Below are 14,817 nucleotides of genomic sequence, written 5' to 3'. Positions count from 1 at the left end.
AATGACTTACAGAATCTCACTGATTCTCTCCCTTTCACTGCTAGTTCTTCCATTATCCTCTCCCATGTTGTCCTTGTGCCTTTTTATCTACATTCTCCATAAGTTTCTTTTCATTCATTCAGGGGATGTGGGCATCGCTGGCCAGGCCAGCGTTTATTGCCCATCCCTAATTGCCCTTGAGAAGGTGGTGGTGAGCTGCCTTCTTGAACCGCTGGATGCCATGTGAGGTAGGTGCACCCACAGTGCTGTTAGGAAGGGAGTTCCAGGATTTTGACCCAGCGACAGTGGGCTGGATTCTATAGAGGCCTCGACGTTGGGATCCGTGGCGGGGAGGGGCATGAAGGTGATCCCAGATGAGGCCCACCATGGACCTCGATGCCGGCAGGGCCCGGCCCGATATTGCCAGCAGCAGTGTGGCCTCATGGCGGACCCCTCCCCACAACACCCCCCCCCACCCCCATCACTTTGCGACGGGACCACCATTTAAATATTTAAATAAATTAAATTACCTGAATTAATGACTCTCCCATTGCTTCCTAATGTCCAGTCGCGATCTTCACCCCGGCGGCTGGAGCTGCCGTGCCTTTGGATCCCCGTCCAGGGAAACAAGGCACAACACTGGTGGGGAGGGGGGAGGAAGTAATTTTCTCAGTGCGGGGGTGGGGTGGACTGAGTCAAATGAACACCATGGGTGTAGGGGATGGTGGAAAGGGTTATAGTTTACAGTTTGTGCAGTTTGCAGGGGAAGATCAGATTGTGAAGTTAAGTGTTTTGGGGAGGAAGGGCAACTAATTAATTTAACTGATATTAGGCGGGTGGGATAGGGGCAAAAGAAATGTATTTATTTATTTTAAATCAGTAACCACAACCCTATTCTTCTACATTTCTCCTCTCAAATCCCCAAGAATTGCAGCCTGGTCTGGCAATGGTGCAGGACCATGAAGGGCAAGAGAAAGAAGAGATTGTTGATGATGATGAAACACCATCACTCGATCTCAGACTTGTAGCCGCCAGCTTAGATATTGGCACCGCAAGAACTTTAGAGTGTAGCATTGAGGCAGGATCTGCATGTGGTGAGTCACTGGGCATGAATGGCCTGCAACCAGGGCAGGAGGAAAGGGTCACACAGGTGCCAGCTCACTGGAAGGCAAGGTCAACCACGAGTTCAGCTGCAGAAGATTCAGATCAGGATTTCACAGGCTTATGGATATGCACACTGAAATGCTTGGTGCACTGACAGGCCTGACAGAATCCTGCTGTCAATGTCAAGGAGCCTGAAGGAGTTGGGCAGCAGCTTGACACAGGGCTTTGCGCAGAGCTTGAAGCCCATCCTTTCCAGTGTGGAAGTGGTGGTCAACTCCATCAGCACACATGCGGAGTAGCCATGTTGCAGAGTCTGATGGCCAATGTCTCAGCTTCTATTGCAGCACAATTGGAAATCATCCAATGTCTGGTGCTGCAGTGAAAGCTCAGACTGAAGTCATGCAAGTTCAGCCTGCTGCCACACAAGCTCAGACTGCTGCCATCATAGCTGTGTTCAAAGGGTCTTACAGGGTGTCACAACCGTCCAGCAATCTGTTTTCAAGCACGTTGTTAAGATTGCTGAGGTAGTCCCCTGGGAAAGTGGCAGTGGGTCTGTGGTACAAGAACCTGCAGTCCTCTCTCAGGAAGACATGTCATCCTTTCACTACTGTCACTTCACCAGTGCCCTTGCTGTTAACCAACCAGCCCAGACCACTGTCCCCCATGCCGAGATGCTGAAGTCTGAAGCCAGGTGTTCGAGGGTCAGAGCTGCTTGAGGTCATCCTGCAAGGTCATCTGTGGTGTCTCCCACTGAAAGTCAGCAGCTTTCCATTAGCCATTCTGCAGCCACTGGGATAACACTGCATAGGAGCACTAGGACAGGCAAAGGCACACACAAGACAGGCAGTAAAGAAATGCACAGGGGTAATTAGTTTACATTTGTTTGGAATACTGGATGGTTTGTTTGATAAAGTTGGTTTGGAATGTTTATATTGCGGTGGGTTTTATTTTTGTGTTATGACCAAGTAGATGCTGAGATGGTTACTAACAGAGGGAAGGTGAGGCATGGGACTATTGGTGAATAGGAAATTGGTAGGGAAGGTTGCATTTACTGGTATCACAGTCAAATGTGTCGATCACGGCAGCCTGGACAGGAAGGGTTGCCTCCTCGCTTCCTCATCTTCTTTCTTTTTCTCCTCCTCCTCTTCCTCCCCTTCTTCCTCCTCCTCTTCCAGCTCCACCCCATCTCTTCTTTTTCATCCTCCACAGCTCATTTCCATACCTCTGGTGGCAAAGATTGTGCCCTCATGATTGTGAGGTTGTGCAGTATGCAGCAGACATGAAGAATCTAGACACACACTAATAAAGTCATAGAGTTACAGGGCTGAATTTTTAGACCCTGATGGGGGCGGCTACGGAAGGGGATGTACATGCAATTTTGCTCTTCCAGCCGGCGTGCCGGTTCGTCAGCTCCATCACACTCCCAGACCATTTGCATGGAGGCGGGATGGGGAGGGGCGGGGGGGGCGGGGTGTGTGTGGGGGGAGAGTGCTGGAGGGGTGGGTAGTAGGGCTACCCACCCGCAAGTAGAGGGTAATCAATTCAATTAATTAATGGCCTATTAAGGTTTTTTGTCAGAGGCTAACTGAAAATTTCTACTCGGCCTCCAGGACCCCAGAGGTGTCAGGGAACAGTGCAGCTGTGTGCAGATGGCCTCCCAGCAGCAGACCAGGGAGTCGTCACTCCAGGCAGACTTAGCAGCTCTTTCTGCCTGCCTGGCTCCAGCTGCAGCTGCAGCCACAGGCTGCCCTGTGGAAATGTTCTCCCTCTACAATAGTGACCTGGCTGCTAAGGGCTTTTTTATTTTAAATTTTAAAAAGTTGGAGATAGGGCACCTCCATCTTTGGCACCCTCTTCCTCACTTACCTGCAAAGGCATCCTACTGTTCCTTCAATGCTGCAAGGCCTCCTATTGGCCCTCAAGCTTCGAGAGCCCACTGCTGTCCTTTAATTGGACGGTGAGCCCTCCTTCTGGCCATTAATTGGCTAATTGGGGGAAAATCACAGCCAGCTGACTGTTCCGCACACATTTGACCCCCATTTGTGCTTGACGGCGGGGTCCTGAAGCCCAAGGGGAAAATCCTGTCCATAGAGTCATTGTAGCACAGAAATAGGCCATTCAGTCCATCAGGTCCATGCCAGCTCTTTGTAGAGCAATCCAGTCAGTCCTAGTCCCCCACTCTATCCCCATAGCCCTGCAAGTTTATTTCCCTCAAGTGCCCATGCAATTTCATTTTGAAATCATTCATCGTCTCCACTTCCACCACCCTCTTAGGCAGTGAGTTCCAGGCATTACCACTCACTGCGTTAAAAAGTTCTTCTTCAGATGCCCCCTGCATCTTTTGCCCAAAATCCTAAATCTCTGTCCCCTAGTCCTTGCACTATCACCTAATGTAAACTGGTTTTATTTGTCTACATTATCTAAACCAGTCATAATCTTGTACTCCTTTATCAAATCTCCCCTCAATCTCCTTTGCTCCAAGGAGAACAGCCCCAGCTTCTCCAATGTCACCTTGTAGCTAAAATCCCTCATCCCTGGAGCCATTTTGATAAATCTCCTCCGCACCCTCTGAAGGACCCTCATATCCTTCTTAAAGTGTGGTGACTAGAACTGGACACAATGCCCTAGTTGTGGCCAAACCAGATCTTTATAAAGGTTCAGCATAACTTCTCAGCTTTTGTACTCAATATCTCTATTTCTGAAGCCCATATGGTTTGCTGATTACTCTCGCAATACGTCCTGCGACCTTCAAAAATCTATGTAAATGAACCTCCAGGTTCCTCTATCTTTCACACTCTTTCGAACTGCACCATTAAGTCTATATTGCCTCTCCCTAGCCCTTCTGCCAAAATGCATCTGCTCACACTTCTCTGCATTAAATTCCATCTGCTACTGTTTGCCCATTCTACGAGCTTATCTATGTCCTGTTGCAGTCGATTGGTATCATCCTCACTGATTGCTATTCCTCCAAGGTTGCTATCATACTTTGGTGAGTACTGCAGGGCTCCTACAGAGTGGTCCAAGCAGTGAAAGTATTGCTTAAGCATCCCAATGATCTGCTTTATCACAGGATAATCCAGGTAATTATAGACCGGTGAGCCTGACGTCAGTGGTAGGGAAGCTGCTGGAGAAGATACTGAGGGATAGGATCTATTCCCATTTGGAAGAAAATGGGCTCATCAGTGATAGGCAACATGGTTTTGTGCAGGGAAGGTCATGTCTAACCATCTTAATAGAATTCTTTGAGGAAGTGACAAAGTTGATTGATGACGGAAGGGCTGTCGATGTCATATACATGGACTTCAGTAAGGTGTTTGATAAGGTTCCCCATGGCAGGCTGATGGAGAAAGTGAAGGCGCTTGGGGTCCAAGGTGTACTAGCTAGATGGATAAAGAACTGGCTGGGCAACAGGAGACAGAGAGTAGCAGTAGAAGGGAGTTTCTCAAAATGGAGACGTGTGACCAGTGGAGTTCCACAGGGATCCGTGCTGGGACCACTGTTGTTTGTGATATACATTAATGATTTGGAGGAAAGTATAGGTGGACTGATTAGCAAATTTGCAGACGACACTAAGATTGGTGGAGTAGCAGATAGTGAAGGGGACTGTCAGAGAATACAGCAGAATATAGATAGATTGGAGAGTTGGGCAGAGAAATGGCAGATGGAGTTCAATCAGGGCAAATGCGAGGTGATGCATTTTGGAAGATCCAATTCAAGAGTGAACTATACAGTAAATGGAAAAGTCCTGGGGAAAATTGATGTCCAGAGAGATTTGGGTGTTCAGTTCCACTGTTCCCTGAAGGTGGCAACGCAGGTAAATAGAGTGGTCAAGAAGGCATACGGCATGCTTTCCTTCATCGGACGGGGCATTGAGTACAAGAGTTGGCAGGTCATGTTACAGTTGTATAGGACTTTGGTTCGGCCACATTTGGAATACTGCGTACAGTTCTGGTCGCCACATTATCAAAAGGATGTGGATGCTTTGGAAAGGGTGCAGAGGAGGTTCACCAGGATGTTGCCTGGTATGGAGGGCGCTAGCTATGAAGAGAGGTTGAGTAGATTAGGATTATTTTCATTAGAAAGACGGAGGTTGAGGGGGGACCTGATTGAGGTGTACAAAATCATGAGAGGTATAGACAGGGTGGATAGCAAGAAGCTTTTTCCCAGAGTGGGGGTTTCAATTACTAGAGGACACGAGTTCAAAGTGAAAGGGGAAAAGTTTAGGGGGGATATGCGTGGAAAGTTCTTTACGCAGAGGGTGGTGGGCACCTGGAACGCATTGCCAGCGGAGGTGGTAGATGCGGGCACGATGGAGTCTTTTAAGATGTATCTAGACAGATACATGAATGGGCAGGAAGAAAAGAGATACAGAAGCTTAGAAAATAGGCGACATGTTTAGAGAGAGGATCTGGATCGGCGCAGGCTTGGAGGGCCGAAGGGCCTGTTCCTGTGCTGTAATTATCTTTGTTCTTTGTCTTTGTTCTATAACTTTTGTTATATACATGCAGCCCATGTGCACTGGAGCCATTAGCCATATAGTCAGCAATTAGCCCTTGTCACCCAGCAGCCACCCTCCGGTTTGTCATAGTGACTCAAATGCAAATGGTACTGTAGGCTGCCACAGAATGAAGGTGCTTTGGCTACAGCCAGGATACTGAGCATTAATCTGCATCATTTGCTGTGTATGGTGACACGCCAGTTAGATGTTGAAGGAGTGGAATCCCTTTCAGTTGCAGTACATCTCAATGAGAACAGGTGGCACCCACAAAGGTGGTGCAGTCACTGGCACACTGCACCTTGTGAAACCACATGCACTCTCTGCCTGATACTCTCTGGAAAGAGAAAATTTAGTGTATTCAGCTCTGTTGGAATGCAGATTCTCCCTTAGGAAACAATGAATGGGAAAATATCACCTGCCCAAGCCTGGAAGGAACCAAACATATGGCCACATGGTTGCAATCGATGATTACCTGCACCTAGGGGAATCCAGCAATGAGGGCCTAACCCAATACCCTCTGTCCCTGCGAGGCCACGTCTGTCGTGAAATGAATGTTCAGTCAAGCTCCGGTAAAGACAGTATCAGTGACCCGCAAGATGCAGTGGTGTGCAGCTGCTTGCTAGATGCCACTAAAGTCCATAGCTGATCCTTGGAAGAAGCCAAAAGTGAAGATGTTCAAAGCCACAGTGACTTTGATGGCTGCTGGCAGGGCATGGCGACCAGTGATGCGAGGTGCGAGGTCTTTGATGATGAAGCCACAGATGTCTGTGACCATCTGCCTGGAGAGTCGCAGTCTCCTGTGGCACTGGTTCTCGGTCATCTCCAGGTATCTTTGTCTTCAGCAGTAGATCCTGTGTTGAGGGTATGGCCTCTGTTGCCTTCCTGCCCCCTTTCTTCTCCTGTGCCCTCCTGCTGCTCAAGGTTCTGCCTTTCCTGTGAAGGATGTTGCCCTTCAGCACCACTGGGCCCAGAATCTGAGAATCATGCTCCTATCGCCAGCTGCAGCCTTTGTTTTGGACTGGTGTTTGCCTAATTGTCCTTGACATCCTTGTCCCCTGCTCTTCTGACTCTGTGATGCCAGGGAGTGATGATTCAATTCATCTGAGTCTCCACTCTCCCCGCCACCTGTGCGGTGTCAAGGGTACCTCCTTACCAAATGCCGAGTGCCGCTTTGCCCGTTGATGCTCTTATAGGGCTGGGGTGATGCCCTGGGGCAGCCATGACTGACTTCTTACTTTGCATCCGCCTCCCTTCAGCAGATGTGCAACAGACACCTCCTGAAACCTACGCCCCCTTCAAAATTTACACCATCCCCATCCAACAAGTTTTTAGCGAGTTTTTTAAATACTTGAATTGGCCTCAATTGGGAGGTGAGTGGGATTCCTGTCCTGTCCTCTCCCGTCCTGATTAATTTATATGTTTGGGTTCTGTATACTTGCCACCGTATTGAGTCTACCAGAAAGGTTCTTAGACTGTCGAATTTAAACATTAATATTTATCGCATAACAACTATATACACTCCACACTAGCTTGTGTGTCTCCTACAAAAGTCATACTGTAACTGTTCTTGAGTCTCTCTCACATGATCTCTTACATCATCATGGTGGGCCATAATCCTTTCAGGCTCTCAAGATTAACCCCTTCATACCCTATACTTCTCCCCCCAAGTCTTTATCCCAATATTTATTTACATACATTCACTTTTTAATTTAAATACTACCCATCTCCCTCCAAGTCTTTGACTTCATAGATTCAACCTATCAGGAGGCTTCACAACTCTCCCTGATCTTATTGTCGTCAGATGTGGAAGAATGACAGTCTTTCTCTGATCTCCTGTGTCTTGACTTGGACAGTCTTCATTGAGGTTTGTAGTATTCAATGCTTTTTGAATCTTTGGTTCATCATCTGTGCCGTCTAAATGTATGACTGGTTAACGTCTTTGCAGTAAAGGAATAAGATTCCTTCTATTTCTCTGTAGAGTACCTTCAGGAGTTCATAGTAGATAAGATCGCTGTTGATTATCCTCTTTCTGGAGAATTACTCCTCTATTTTGATCTCATATCCATGCCTTTTTCCCTTCTGACAACTTAGGTAGGTTTCTTGTATTGTATATTTTGTTATAATTATGGGTCTGTTCATTTCGATATGACTTTTCTTTGGCTTGTACTCTCTGATAATCCTTGCTTTGCAAACCTGGAAGTAATTTCTTGGGTAGAATTGGTACTTGTATTCAAAGTTTTCTTCCCATTAAGAGTTCTGATGGTGCGAATTTGCATAATAATGGAGTAGTCTCTGCTGATTTCGGGAGTTTCCCATGCTTTTCAGCAGATCGCACTGTTTTCGGGGTATTCCCAGTCTTCACCCTTGCATTCAGCCCGAGTGAGGGATTGGAGTTTTCCCCGTTTTTGTTTTCCTCCCAATGGCTTTTGAAATTTCTTTCAGCTCTTCAAAGGCTTTTTGTTTAGTTTAGTTTAGAGATACAGCACTGAAACAGGCCCTTCGGCCCACCAAGTCTGTGCCGACCATCAACCACCCATTTATACTAATCCTACACTAATTCCATATTCCTACCACATCCCCACCTGTCCCTATATTTCCCTACCACCTACCTATACTAGGGGCAATTTATAATGGCCAATTAACCTATCAACCTGCAAGTCTTTGGCATGTGGGAGGAAACCGGAGCACCCGGAGGAAACCCATGCAGACACAGGGAGAACTTGCAAACTCCACACAGGCAGTACCCAGAATTGAACCCGGTTTGCTGGAGCTGTGAGGCTGCGGTGCTAACCACTGCGCCACTGTGCCGCCCTAATTTTACCAGGATTTCTTGATCGTCGCCACTATGACTCACCCGATCGATTGCTTTGCAGGCAGCCACGCTTCCTTTCTATGGGACTTCTCTCCACCTTCTAAGGTATGTATTTTTTCTCTTTTTTCAGCTACTTGTTTAAAATTCTCTCTTCTGGCTTCAAATTTTTTCTTCAGGGTATATGTTCCCATGGCTGTTCACCCTGTTATGTTTGAGTTCTCTATGCTTGCCACCATATTGAGTCTACCAGAAAGGCTCTTGGACTGTAGAATTTAAACGTTAATATTTATTTCATAACAACTATATACACTCCGTACTAGCCTGTGTGTCTCCTACAAAGGCCATGCTGTAAATGTTCTTGAGTCTCTCCCACATTTTTTTTTATTCATTCAAGGGACGTGGGCATCGTTGGCTAGGACAGCATTTATTGCCCATCCCTAATTGCCCTTGAGAAGGTGGTGGTGAGCTGCCTTCTTGAACCGCTGCAGTCCATTTGGGGTAGGTACACCCACAGTGCCGTTCGGAAGGGAGTTCCAGGATTTTGACCCAGCGATAGTGAAGGAACGGCGATATAGTTCCAAGTCAGGATGGTGTGTGACTTGGAGGGGAACATGCAGGTGGTGGTGTTCCCATGCATTTGCCCTTGTCCTTCTAGTTGGTAGAGGTCGCGGGTTTGGAAGGTGCTGTCTAAGGAGCCTTGGTGCATTGCTGCAGTGCATCTTGTAGATGGTACACACTGCTGCCACTGTGCGTCGATGGTGGAGGGAGTGAATGTTTGTAGATGGGGTGCCAATCAAGCAGGCTGCTTTGTCCTGGCTGAGCGTCTTGAGTGTTGTTGGAGCTGCACCCATCCAGGCAAGTGGAGAGTATTCCATCACACTCCTGACTTGTGCCTTGTAGATGGTGGACAGGTTTGGGGAGTCAGGAGGTGAGTTACTTGCCTCAGGATTCCAAGCCTCTGACCTGCTCTTGTAGCCACGGTATTTATATGGCTACTCCAGTTCAGTTTCTGGTCAATGGTAGCCCCAAGGATGTTGATAGTAGGGGATTCAGCGATGGTAATGCCGTTGAATGTCAAGGGGAGGTGGTTCGATTCTCTCTTGTTGGAGATGGTCATTGCCTGGCACTTGTGTGGCCCGAATGTTACTTGCCACTTATCAGCCCAAGCCTGGATATTGTCCAGATCTTGCTGCATTTCTACACAGACTGCTTCAGTATCTGAGGAGTCACGAGTGGTGCTGAACATTGTGCAATCATCAGCGAACATCCCCACTTCTGACCTTATGATTGAAGGAAGGTCATTGATTAAGCAGCTGAAGATGGTTGGGCCTAGGACACTATCCTGAGGAACTCCTGCAGTGATGTCCTGGAGCTCAGATGATTGACCTCCAACAACCACAACCATCTTCCTTTGCGCTAGGTATGACTCCAACCAGCGGACAGTTTTCCCCCTGATTCCTATTGAACTAAGTTTTGCTAGGGCTCCTTGATGCCGTACTCGGTCAAATGCTGCCTTGATGTCAAGGGCAGTCACTCTCACATCACCTCTTGAGTTCAGCTCTTATGTCCATGTTTGAACCAAGGCTGTAATGAGTTCAGGAGCTGAGTGGTCCTGGCGGAACCTAAACTGAGCGTCACTGAGCAGGTTATTGCTAAGCAAGTGCCGCTTGATGGCACTGTTGATGACAACTTCCATCACTTTACTGATGATTGAGCCCTGTAAGTCGATTTCTCTCAGGAGGCCATCCAACTTCCTCTTGGCCTCATTGATCGTCTCCGCTTCCACCACCCTAGTGGGCAGCGAGTTTCAGGTCATTACCACCCACTGTGTAAAAAAGTGCTTCCTCATATTCCCCTGCACCTTTTGCCCAAAACTTTCAATCTGTGTCCCGTAGTCCTAGAGATGGGAAAGGGAGAGGGGGGGAAAGAGAGACATAGACACGCACAGAGAGAGCATGGGAAGAGGGGACAGAGACATCAAGGCCTCTCCTGACAGATGGAAATCTATCCAGAATACTCTGCATCGAGTGTGCAGACAGCGATTGACTACTTATGCAAGCAAAAACAATGCTAGATATCTCACTAAATCAGTTTTCAATATTGTGATGAGAATATAAGTCAAGAAGTTAGTCTTCTCATTTAAAGCTTCTTCACAAAAATGCAAATTTGTTGTTGTTTTTATTCGTAAATAAATTTATAATGCCTTTATCTTTCGAAATTTGTTCGCCAACCCTCTGGGCCGAGCAAAAATTGTAAGGCGGCCCCCTGCCTGAAAAGATTGGACAACTCTGTTATAGACCAACTCCTTCTGTGAAAGAGAAAGGAAGAAAACCTGGTTATTGGAACAAAGATTGGGCAAAGTGTTTTATTATAACAGACATGAAGTTTATAAAAGGGGCAGAATGCAAGAAACAATGGCCGGGATTTTACTGGGCCCCCGACATCGGGCTCCATGATGGGGGGTAGGGGCCGGAAGCAGAGGCCTGCCATGAAGCCCAATGCAGGGACGGCCGGGCCCAATCCTCTCAGCGGCGGTGAGGCTCCGTGCCCCCTCCAACTCCCACTGCTGGGCGACGGGACCTGCATTTAAATATTTAAATTAATAAAATTACTACGTTTAAATAAACTTACCTTGAATCTTATGGGCCCGCCGCAACCTTCGGAGCAGTGTCCGGCACTCTGGTACCTTCACTTCCCCATCTGGGGAAAGCAGGCGTGACACTTGTGGGGACGGTGGGCAGTTAAGACTTTTAGTACAGGGTGGGTGGGGGGGGAAATGGTGTCAAGTAATTGTAATGAGTGTCGAGGATGGTGGGAAGGGGTGAATTTTAAACTGTGTGCAGTCTTGTGGGGGAAGGTCAGATTTCAAAGATAAGTGGGAGAAGGGCAAATACTTAATATCATTGGTATTGGGGAGTGGCAAAGGGGCATTAGAATTTTTATTACAACAGTGGGTGGGGGGTATTTCTTTAAAAATTTACCAGCAGGGGCTGCCCTTTAAAAATGGTGCCACACCTGCGCACAGGCAGCTGGCGCCATTGCCGGCATCGGAGAGCCTGCCCCCTCCACATGATTAAATGAGCCATCGCATGGGAGATCATGGCAGCTCTACGGCGTGCCCAGTTTTTCATCCGCCACCACTCTCGGCGGCGTACTCTTAAAATCCAGGCCAGCAAGTGTGGTGAGTTTAGGAGGCTGCTCGTGCAAGTCACGCTGTGAGGGAAGGTATATTTATATGTAGCAGGTGACACAAGATTGAAGAAAGGAACTGATTGAAGAAGATTGAAGAAAGGAAAGGAATTTGTACTAGGGTACCTTGAAAGTAATGAAGGAATGAGTACAACACATATAAAAATACTGCAAAAAAAGGATCAGGAGAAGCAGGTAACTTATATTAGCTGCTCTGATGTAGTAAGTAAACATCTCCCTTAACTGCAAAGGGAGGTTCAAGGGGTTCAAGGATGTGGAATTCACTGGCACAAACCCCTCCCTAGACAGAATGAGTGCTGTATTTTTGTTGAGTGTCTGCTCCCTGACCCTAAACCATCTATCCCTCCTCCTCCATAATGCCTTAAGGAGAACATCCAGATCTGACTCACTGAGGTTTGATGCTCATTTCTTTGATCTGGTGGCCACCGTTGTCACCTCAGTTGCCTGCTTTTTCGGTTTCCAGTAATAAATTTTGTATCTCGCTGCTGTACCAATGCTCCACCTCTCCCAGCTCCATTCCCCGACACTTTTCCTGTCATGGCACTTATGGGATCTACCTCTGTTCCCTCCAACCCACCTCATCTGAAACATTCCAGGTTAGATTTACATAGCCTGAATGTGTCTCATTTATGTAAACTGACAATGCCCTTTAAGGCGGGGTCCACACCATGACCTCATGATGGATAAAAGCCATGCCTCACTTCCAGCAACACAACAGGGCCGATGGAAATTTGGGTCCTCTGATACGGTCGTTTAGTAGTACAGAACTTGAGTATTGCTGAAAATAGAGACATGTTGTCAAAGCTTTTCATCTTGCACTCATCAGGACAATCCCAAAAACCCTGACATTGGTTATTCTTGCGATTGTCCTGATGAGTGCAAGACAGCATATCTCTATTTTCAGCAATGCCCTCTGATATGTTATAATGCAGTTCTTTCAAAAATGTTTTTAATCACTTTGATTGGTATGATTTTATTATTGTCCTTACTTGATGAAACAAGAAAGAATCGTTTCTAAATGAATATCTTTGCAGAGACTTGTTATGAGAGCATGGTAAAATGGCAAGCTTTTATTCTGTGACACGAAAATCAGTTATGACTCAACTGATGGACTAACCTTCATAGTTGTAGCGCTATTTAGGAAATGCATAAATTACAGGGCAGTCGCGTAAGATGAATTGCTTCAAAATAGAAATGTACTTAATTCTGTTCCTCTACACTGCAGGCAGAATGCACCTCAGAATTTATTTAAGATCTGTAATCATTTTGTATCCCCGGGGAACACATTATGTGGCATATTTATGGTACTGTCAAAGATCAGAGTAGATTCTGAAAGGAAGAACATTAAATAAAGAATAAGAAATACATGATGGACTAATTCTTTATGATATGGAGCAGAGACAGAATTCAAGAGATTAATATTAATATAAAGTAATTGGTAGCAGAGGTCATTACAACATCAATAAGCTAAATAATCATTTTACTTTAAATAATGGATAAACATTTTGTATAAGGTACGTAGAGCTTTAGCTGTATATATGGCATGAGAGATGAGAGTTAGTTGTTTTATTAAAGTTCCAAGGTTTTAATTTTAACACCACCCCTGCCCCCTCCCCCCACCTCCAACAGGCCGGAGGGAGTAAAATATCAGGATTGGAAAACCCGACCCCATTCCTGCACCTTTAAATTTTAAAGCACAAAAACCAGGCCAAGTACGTGGCTGCCACAAAAGACAGACAAGTCCTAATTAACATACTTAAGTCACGGCTTGATGACATCATCAACACATCAAATTAATTTAATAATCATTGAGGGGGATGGCAGACCTGTGGGATTTCAGCAGTTGATTCAAGGCAGAGATTGCCAGCTCCCCTAGTAAGTGGCTCTTTTAGCACTCCCCCAAGCTCTTCAAGGAAGCCTTCAGCCTCCCCGAGTCCTGATCTCCAGCCTTCTCCCAGCCCTCCTGGAGCTGACAATCAGTTCTCAGCAGCTGCAGCCTCCAGCTGTTGGAGCTCCATTCTGCCACCATCCAGGCTGTCCAGTTGGCTGGCTGCTGGGTGAGATGTCATTAGGATCTTCACGTTTAGGGCTTTGCCAGAAGATTTTGTCTTCCTCACACCCTGCCCAGCTCCTTGTTAATATTTGGCTGAAATGCCAGAGGAATTTTGTATGTTAGATTTAAAATCCTTAGCATGGAGAAAAAAGTTAATGTGTGTGGAGCTGAGAGGAGGAACGGAGGGCATTATTGGAGATAAAGGCCGTGTTGATTGAAGTTTAGATGATCGAGGGTTGGGACTATTTGGTGGATATGATGTCAAAAGAAGAAAACAAAAAATTAAGAAATACAGTAAATCAATGTGGTAAAGGAAGAAATGAAATGTGGAATTGTTAGAATAAATAGGAACTATGCAGGGAAAAGGAAGATACTAATTGTGGAGGATTTGAAATACTTGAAGTTAAATGTGTTGTGGCACCACTTTAAGAAGCTGTAAGTGGAGGTCATCAGAGGAAGTGTTGTCACATCACGCATGACCAGAGAGTTGTGGGCGTAGCCTGACAGAGTAAGATGTGCGTAGATGTGATCATCACAGAATCGTTACCATGCAGAAGGAGGCCATTCGACCCATCGTGTCTGCACTGGCTCTCTGAAGGAGCAATTCCCTCAGTTCCATTCCCCCACCTTCTCCCTGTAACCCTGCACATTCTTCCTTTTCATCTAACTGTCTCCCTCTTGACTGCTTCATTTGAACCTGTTTCCACCACTTTCTCAGGCAGTGCATTCCAGACCTTAACCACTCTCTGCGTGAAAAAGTTTCTCCTCACATCACTTTTGCTTCTCTTACCAAATACTTTAGATCTGGGCCCTCGTTCTCAATCCTTTCATGAGTGGGAACAGTTTCTCTCTATCTACTCTGTCCAGACCCCTCTTGATTTTGAATACCTCTATCAAATCACCTCTCAGCCTTCTCTTCAAGGAAAACAGTCCTAACTTCTCCAATCTATCTATCTATCTTCATAACTGAAATTGCTCATCCCTGGAATGATTCTCGTGAATCTTTTCTGTATTCTCTCCAATGCCCTCACTTCTTTCCTAAAGTGTGGAGCCCAGAACTGGATGCAATACTGTTGCTGAGGCCGAACTAGTGTATTATACAAGTTTGACATAACTTCCTTGCTCTTGTACTCTATGCACCAATTAATAAAGCCCAAGATA

Source organism: Heterodontus francisci, chromosome 5, assembly GCF_036365525.1.
Source record: "Heterodontus francisci isolate sHetFra1 chromosome 5, sHetFra1.hap1, whole genome shotgun sequence".
NCBI lineage: Eukaryota > Metazoa > Chordata > Chondrichthyes > Heterodontiformes > Heterodontidae > Heterodontus > Heterodontus francisci.
This window is presented reverse-complemented; position numbering follows the sequence as displayed.